Source organism: Theobroma cacao, chromosome 5, assembly GCF_000208745.1.
Source record: "Theobroma cacao cultivar B97-61/B2 chromosome 5, Criollo_cocoa_genome_V2, whole genome shotgun sequence".
In the NCBI taxonomy this organism is placed as follows: domain Eukaryota; kingdom Viridiplantae; phylum Streptophyta; class Magnoliopsida; order Malvales; family Malvaceae; genus Theobroma; species Theobroma cacao.
The window spans coordinates 25,876,638-25,885,596 of record NC_030854.1 but is presented as its reverse complement, the minus strand read 5'-3'; positions in this window follow the sequence as shown (position 1 = coordinate 25,885,596).

The window sequence follows — 8,959 nt, the reverse complement described above, 5'->3', positions numbered from 1 at the left end:
ATTACGATTTTGCCCCTACACTCCAGAAATCACCAGAATTAAACTTTTTCACTTCCTATCATTAAATTTTACTCCAAATAGTTAATCTTGGTAAAAAATTTCACTCCATGATCAAATTATTATCTTAAGTGGCAAAATGACGATTTTGCCATTGAATATCAAAATTTCTAATTTTACCCCAAATGAACCTTCGAACTCCGAACAATAATTTTTAGTCATTCCTGGACTATCAAATATTAAATTTCATCCTAAAATTCCTATTTGAACTAGTTCGAGGTTAAATCAACTCAAGTGTACCGTTAGGTACGATATCGGGTTTCGTCTTTTCTTAGGTGCTTTCCTAGCATAATAACATGCTACTCAGTGCATGTATGTCATGACATGTATTTATAGGGTCGGGTTTTACAATAGCTTTATATGTTCTCATTATATTTAAATGATATGTTTTTATGTGTTTTAATTAGTAAATTATATATATATATATATCTCTAATGCTATCTTATGTTAACTTATAAGTTTCTTATTATATATGTATCTTATTTTATTAAAGAAAAATATGGATACTCATTTGGTTGGATCTAAGATTAATGATGAAAATATATGTTTAACAAACATTGCTGCAACACACACTGTATGTAAAGACAAGAAATATTTTTCTCACTTGATAATGGAAGAAACCAATGTCGGTACAATATCTAGTAGTATAAGATAAATTGAAGACTCTAGAAGAATCAATAGTTTACTATCGGGAAGAGCAATGTTTATAATAAAAAATGCATTATTTTCTACTAAGTTTCACAGAAATTTATTAAGTTTTAAAGATATTCGTCTGAATGGATATCATATTGAAACAATAAATGAAAAAGACATTTAATAACTCTATAGTACATCTATTATCTCAGGTAAGAAGTGTGTGTTGGTCAAATTACCCATTTTGTTCTCTAGATTATACTACATAAATATCAGAATTATTGAAATTCATAATTTAATAAAACCAGAATTTTACTAATGATTTTAATATTTGGCATGACTAGTTGGGTCATCTCGAATCAATAATGATGCGAAAAATTATTGAAAACACATGTGATTATCCATTGAAAAACCAAAAGATTTTTCAATCTGATGAATTCTCATGTGTTGCTTGCGTTGAAGGCAAATTACTTATAAAGCTATCACCATCTAAACTTTGGATTGAATCCCTAACATTTTTTAAACGTATTCAAGGTGATTTATGTGGATCCATATATCCACCATGTTGACCATGTAGATATTTTATGGTTTTAATTGATGCATCGACTAGATGATCACATGTGTGTTTATTATCAACTTGTAATTTGGCATTTGCAGATTACTCACTCAAATAATTTGTTTGCAAGTAGATTTTCTTGATTATGTAATCAAAAATATTTGTTTTGACAATGCTGGTAAATTTACATCTCAAGCTTTTAATGAATAATGCATATTAGTTGGAATAGCTGTTGAATAGCCTATTGCTCATGCTCATACGCAAAATGGTCTAGTAAAATTATTTATTAAACACTCCTAATTGATTGCAAAGCAATTAATTATGAAAGCTGGACTTTGTGTTTCTACTCAATACTTTGGGGCATGCCATTTTGCATGTAGCAGCACTTATATCTATGAAGCCAATGATTTATTATAAATTCTCATCTATATAATTGGTTTATTGTTATAAACCAAATATATATTTCCCATATAAAAAATTTTGGATGTGTGGTATATGTTCCAATTGCTCCATCACAAAACATAAAGATGAGTCTTCAAAAGAGATTAGGGATATATATTGGATATGAATCTCCATCTATAATTAAATATCTAGAACTATTAACAAGAGATTTATTCATAGTAATGTTTGCCGATTGTCATTTTGATGAAATAGATTTTCCAACATTAAGGAGAGAAAATAAGCAGCTAGAAAAAGAAATTTCTTGAAATGCATTTTCATTATCTAATTTTGGTCATTGCACAAATCATTGTGAACTTGAAATTTAAAAGATAATTCATTTGCAAAATATAGCAAATCAGTTGCTAAATGTATTTATTAACCTAAAGAGAATAACTAAATCTCATATACCAGTTGCAAAATAACTAAATCTCATATACCAGCTGCAAAAACTCTTATTAGAATTGATATCTTAGTAGGATAATACAAGCCAAAAACATGGAAAGCAGTCAGTTGTAAAGATAAAATCCTTGTAAAAGAAAAAGAGTAAATATATAAGATGGTCAAAACAAGGAAACATAAACTTTAGAGGAGACCCTTGATATAATTGACAAAATTATAGAAAAAATTCAACTATTTGAAATCAATGAAAATAAAGTTGTCACGACCCGGAACCTCCCTCAGGCCCATGACAATCGCCGCGACGTCCCGATTGACACTCATTATCCGGAATGCCAACCGGAACCCCGCAAGGCTTACATATCAGTTTCTCTCCTTTCCTGTGAGCAATCATTGTTAAATATCGAGTTTTTAGAGAATATATACTATTTTAGATCAAAAATAATCAAAATAAAATTTTCGCCACACAGGGGTATTTTGGTCATTTTTTTCTCAAAAATTTTGAAACTGGCTGAAACGTAATATACAATTACAAAACACATAATTCATATTCAAGATGAGTTTAAAAGTCTAAAATCATCATTTAAAACGAATTACGGTTATTTGAATATAATAAGGAAATAAAAGAAATATTAAGGAAAATATTCTATTTCTTTATAAAACAATTTTTATAGAGTTATACGTGAATAATTTTTATAGCGTAAAAGCTAAATAAATTTATACATACTGAAATACAGTAAGCCAAAATATTTAATTTAATTTACAATAACAAGAGGGCCCCCGAATAAACAAAAGTAAAGAGGACTGTGAACCTACGGTTTGGAAAATGCAGATCCAATGGTAGTCCTCGATGAGATCAGCTATCTACAGTCTATACTGAACCTGAAATGGGTGGAAAGGAGTTGGGTGAGATTTTGCAATCCCAATGAGTAAACAGACATTATCATAAATATCTAAAGGCGAGTAAAATGGAGGCAAGTTTAAACAACAAATTTCAACCCATTTCATAATGTTTTCAATTTATTTCTTAAACCATAAAATATTTGTAATTTACCAAAACAGTTGTTAAGGCTTATGTCTTTTATTAAAACAAGGCTCAAGCCAAAACTAATCCTCGGGGATACCTTGGCCGAGGCATCTAACCGAGTCCGCCAAGGGTGTTAAAATATTCACACGTGAAACACATTTTTATTTTTAAAACCAGCCGTTCCTTGGCGTTGGCCGAGTTACACATTCACGTGGGGGTTCGACGTGAAGTGAGCTCTAATACTACCCCGGGAGTTACCCTCCTCGCCTCTACAACCGGAGTAACTATATAACCGGGTTTACCGTGCCCCTCTAATAGGCAGTCCACGAAAACCCGTCACTGCAGTGACTAAACCCACCAATTTTAATAAAATTTCGACAGTATAACGTGGCTTTTATTTATTTACCCAGCCTGCATAGTAAAAGACAGCTTACATAAATTCCCAATGCAATTATAAAATATAGCCACATATACTCATATATCATAAGCCATTCATAGGAAAATATATTTTTCAAGACAATTGGCAGCCTCCAATTACTCAATTTCATGATCAAAAGTTTCTTATTTCAGATAATCAACACAATATATTTATTTGTCACATTTATTTCTAAAACATCAAAAGTCCCATTTTAATCTCATTTTCGTTTCATAAAATACATAAAGAGCATTTAAAAATAAACTCTAGATAATTTACAATAATAATAGGTTTACTCACCGTTTGTACAGATGAAATGCTTCCTAGGTGCCCCGATCACTATTGGTCGGGTACTACTTCCTTGCCTTTACCGGAAGGCTCTCCTCCTAAACACATTACAAAATTTACACAATTCACCACATTGATGCTAAATCACTATATAATTGACTTAAATCCTATACTAATGCATGGTATGAAATGCAATAGCCTAAAACGGCTTAAACGCGGTATTAACCTATTTTTGGCACTTTACCCGATAAATTGCTAACGCGCTCCATTTTAGCTCTAAATCGTCCCATTCTCTCTCCAACATTTCTAACCATTAAATATCAGCCAATAACCTTCTAAAATCACCAAAATCAGTTCACTTTCCTCCTTGGAAAATTCAGCCAAAAATGGGACATTAACTCGGTAAATTTTCCACTTTGTTTTTCTATCACATTTAACCATTTTTCATCATTTTCTCTTCATTTCTCTTAGAATAAAAATCAGTTCATCATCATTGTACATCATTGAATATTCGGCCAAGGGTGGGTATTGTGAGAATTTCATGCTTTCTTGCCCAATTTGATTTCTATACACATTTAACTAACTAAAACTACCAATTTAACTAAGAATCAAAACCTAAAAATTTCAAAATCCTCCCCCTTGAAATTCGGCCAGCCCTTGGTATCACTTTTTGATCTCTCTCCTCAAGCATGCTAAATGGAAACAAAGGCATAGGAAAGGTAGAAATCAAGCTAAAGTCGAAAAATCTTACCGTTAGACGCGTAAACTGACGAAAAACGCGAATTCCCCTTTGAATTTTCTAGTTTTCCTTTGGTTTTTCTCTTTTCTTCCTTTCCTCTCTATTTTCCCTCTTATTTTCTCCTTATGGCCGACCATCACCTGATGTGGGGTTTAAATGGGCTGATTTTCCTTTAAAATAATATTAAATCATTAAAAAGTGCCATGTGTCACTTTTCCATTGGCCCGTTTTTAAAATTTCATCCTTTAAACTTCAATTTTTCACCACTTAAAATACCATAGTTATTCATACCAAAAATAAATAAATCCTATGATTTTGACAAGTTTTGAGTGGTGAAAATTACTATTTTACCCCGGAGTGACAAAATTATTGTTTTGCCCCTTATGTTTCGAAAATTGCCGGAATTGAAATTCTTCACTTCCTATCATTAAATTATACTCCAAATAGTTAATCTTGGTCAAAAATTTCACTCCATTAACAAATTATTATCTTAGGTGGCAAAATGACGATTTTGCCCCTAAACATCTAAATTTTTAATTTTACCCCAAATGAACCCTCGAACTCCGAACAACATTTTAGTCATTCCTTGACTATAAAAAATTAAATTTCATCATACGATCTATTTGAACTAGTTCGAGTTTAAATCAATTTAAGTGTACCGGTAGGTACAATATCAGGTTTCGTTTATTCTTAGGCGCTTTTCTAGCGTAATAACATGATACTCAATGCATGTATTTCATGACATGTTTTTATAGGGTCAGGTTTTACAAAAGTGATCTGAATAAATTATATCATGATGGGAAAAGATAGAACCAGAATGAAATTAACATCGATTATAGATGAAAAAAGATGGAATCGAAATGAAATTAATGTCGATGATATTTTTGCATATAATGTAATGCTCAATATTATAAATAAAAAAGGAGAATGTTGAACTTACATTTATTGAAAAATATAGACATAGAATGATTGACCAAAATGGGAAGACGCAATTGAAGTGAAATTGAATTTACTTACAAAACATGAATTTTTGGACATATAATGAGATATAAATGGGTATTTATGTAGAAACCATTTTTATTTATTTAAATTAATTTTTTATTTCTACTTTATTTATATTTTTGCTTTTATTTATTTAGTGGACTCATATTGAGCTAGATTAGAAATTGTATTTGCCATGAGCCTTTGGGCTTTGATGATGTCCAAGTCTCGCTTGGGTTATTTTTAGTGTTTTGTGGATTTTAAATCTTGAACCCATTACCAAAGCCTTCTTAATAACCCCAAAACAAGTTTAACAGATTGATTAAACTTAAAATAGATCAAACACAATAGATTAAATAAAATAAACAAGATTCAAGAAAAATTGAATTAAGAACAAGGAAGCTAGCTGGCCAAAAACTTGCAAAATGCCAAAAATCGTACTACCACAAAGAGGCAAAATGCCTTCAACCAAGTGTGATTTCTCGCACCTGATAAGGGCTACCTAAGGGTGAAATCCAACGGTTGGCAGAAGTTGCCAAGAACGACATCCTTTGCCATATAAATATAAAAAATGAACATTATGAGAAGGGGGAGGCCTTTAAAAAAAACCTAAAGAAATCAAATCCTAAGAAACAAAAAAAAAAACGAATAAAAACCCAAGCTTTTTTTTCCTTTCTTTTTCTAACAACTGGTACTACACCAAAATAAACAAAAAATAATTGTAAAAAAGGAGAAAAATAGCAAAAAAAATGGTGAAAAACAACTAGTGTTTTGGGAAAGAACGACTTTTTTTTGTTTTGTTTTTGTTAAGGTTTTGAAATAGGGTAAAGGTTTGAGGTTGAAAAGGAAAAGGAAGCTTGGCCATTTAATGGCATTGATGGAGTGAATGGGGGCCTCATGGTGGGGTTTTTGGGCTAGGGTTTGAGGAAAAAGAAAAGAGAGAGGTTTGCTAGAGAGAGAATAAGGAAGAGAGAAATGAAGAGTGAGAGAAAGAGAAAGAAAAAGAGGTTTAACTACTTGGGTTTTGGAGGTAGAGTGCCAAAACGACACTATTTTTCCAAAACATTACATCATAAGGATAATAGGCTCTTGATGCAGATTTGTGGGACTCTACCTAGCCTAATCCTTTGGTTGATTCAAGCCCAAGCATGGTATGACTTTCTTTTTTGCTTTTTGGGTTGCTATGTTGGGCTATTATTCTTTTTTTTTCTTTTTTGGAAATAGGGAAATATAGTTTTAATAAAAATATGATAAGGTAAAAAATTTTAGAAAAATATATTTATAGGTCTATAAAAAATAAAAAATTGGTAACAGCTTAGTAAAGAAAATAAATAATATTTAGAATTTGTAATATTAATGCTTAGGAAAGTATAACACTTATGTTTTAAAAAATAGTAATAATAGTAAGAATAATAACATATTATTTGTATGGGACCAATAAAGAAATATTTGCTTGAGACGTGATAAGTCACAATCCCGAGTTAATTTTATTAGTTGAAGAATTTGGTTAAAATTCAACTAGTGTGATGCTATTGTTTTAACCTTCAGTCCCAATATTTCTTAATCTGAATAATATTTTAAATTAATTAATAAAAAATATATTAATAAGATAAATAAATAATAATAATAATAATAACAATACTAAATATATGGTATAAAAGACGATAAGTATCAAAATGTATTACATTTCACCATCGTATCATTTAAATGTCATAGTATCTCGATATATTTTGTACACAAGTCAAGGTTTCAATGATTAGACCTTTTAGGGGAGTTCATAAAGATAAACTTTCCTGATAATTTCTCTAGGTGAGGATTCGTTCTCGGGTTTTACCAAAAAGTTAAGAGGATCCGAAAAACATTTCCAATAAAAGATTTTGATTCGTATTTAATAAATTGTAATGTGCATTATACAATATGTTGGTATTTTGTACACAATTAACGATCTTGATGATGAGATTTCTCCGAGAAGCCTATAAGGATAAGTTTCTTCTTGGTATTCTTTAGATGAGATGGCATTCTCGAATTTTAGTAGAATGATGGAAGGATCCAAGAAATGGCCTTGACAAAAGCTTGTCAATTGTAATAATTAATTACCAATTTTGCATGTCACCAACACATGTGCGTATTCAAACAATGATCCCAATAATGAGATTTCCTCATGAAACTTGTAAAGATAAGTTTTTCCCAAGAAATTCTCTAGGTCAAAAAGTATTCTTGAATTCACTAGAAGGATGGAAGGATTCGAAAAATGCCCTTAATGAACTATCTTAGTTTGTATTAAATAAATAACAATTTATAACATTAATTTATCATGCCTTCATTACATATTCATTTCATGCACATATAAATATTAAAATAAAGTTCCATTGATAATCCCTATGATTAGATTTTTCCCAAAAAGTTTGTAAAGATAAGTTTCTAAAGAAATTCTCTAGGTGAGAGAGCATTCTCAAATTTTGCCAGAAAAATGGAAAGATTCGAGAAATGCTTTCAATAAAAAGATTATCATTCATAGTCGAATAAAGTAAAAAATAAGAATAAAGAACGAAAAAAATAATGATTAAAGAAACATATATAGAAATAAAATTAAAAATAAGATTAAAATAGGATAACATATGATTAAATGGTATTATTCGTGGGACAAGTGTCACAGAGGTGCTAATTCTTTCCTGTGCAGAATCGTGCTCACGAATTCAACTCTTAAAAATGCAGACCATGTTATTGTTCTTTAGATGGACCTAAAATCAATTTAATATTTTGTCCAATAGAACGAATCTAATAGGTGACCAAACACAACTAGATAAAAAAGATTGGTGCCGACTCCTAAACTTCCACGTTGCACGTAGCGACAATTTGTGCTAAAACAAAGTAAGAAAAATGAGATTATGAGATATAAAGTATGGCTTGTTGCACAAAGTTTTCCCTAAAGATCTTGTGGTGGATGCAATTACAATTCTATAACTAATTAGTTTGGTAATACATGAGAATATTGAAATATGTCTAATGAATGTAGCTACAACCTATTTATATGCCTTACTTGATATTGATATCTATATGAAAATTCCTGAAGGATTTAAGTTACCTGAAGGATTTAAGTTACCTGAAGCACATAATTTGTCACGACCCGGAACTCCCCATCGAGCTCGTGACAACCGCCGCGAAGCCTCGACAAACATTCTTCACCCCGAATGTCGATCGAAACCTTGCAAGGCTCTCGTATCAGCTTTCGCACTTCCCCGGTGAGTAATAGTTATCAAATAATCAAAATACGAAGGATTACAAATCGTTTCCAAATCATAACATAACATGTTTTTTTTTTTTGGCTCACAGGGACATTTTTCGTCATTTTTTGTCGAAAACCTCCAAACTTGCTAAAAATGTAGTAGGTAAGCCGAAAATATATATTTAATGATAAAAAAAAAT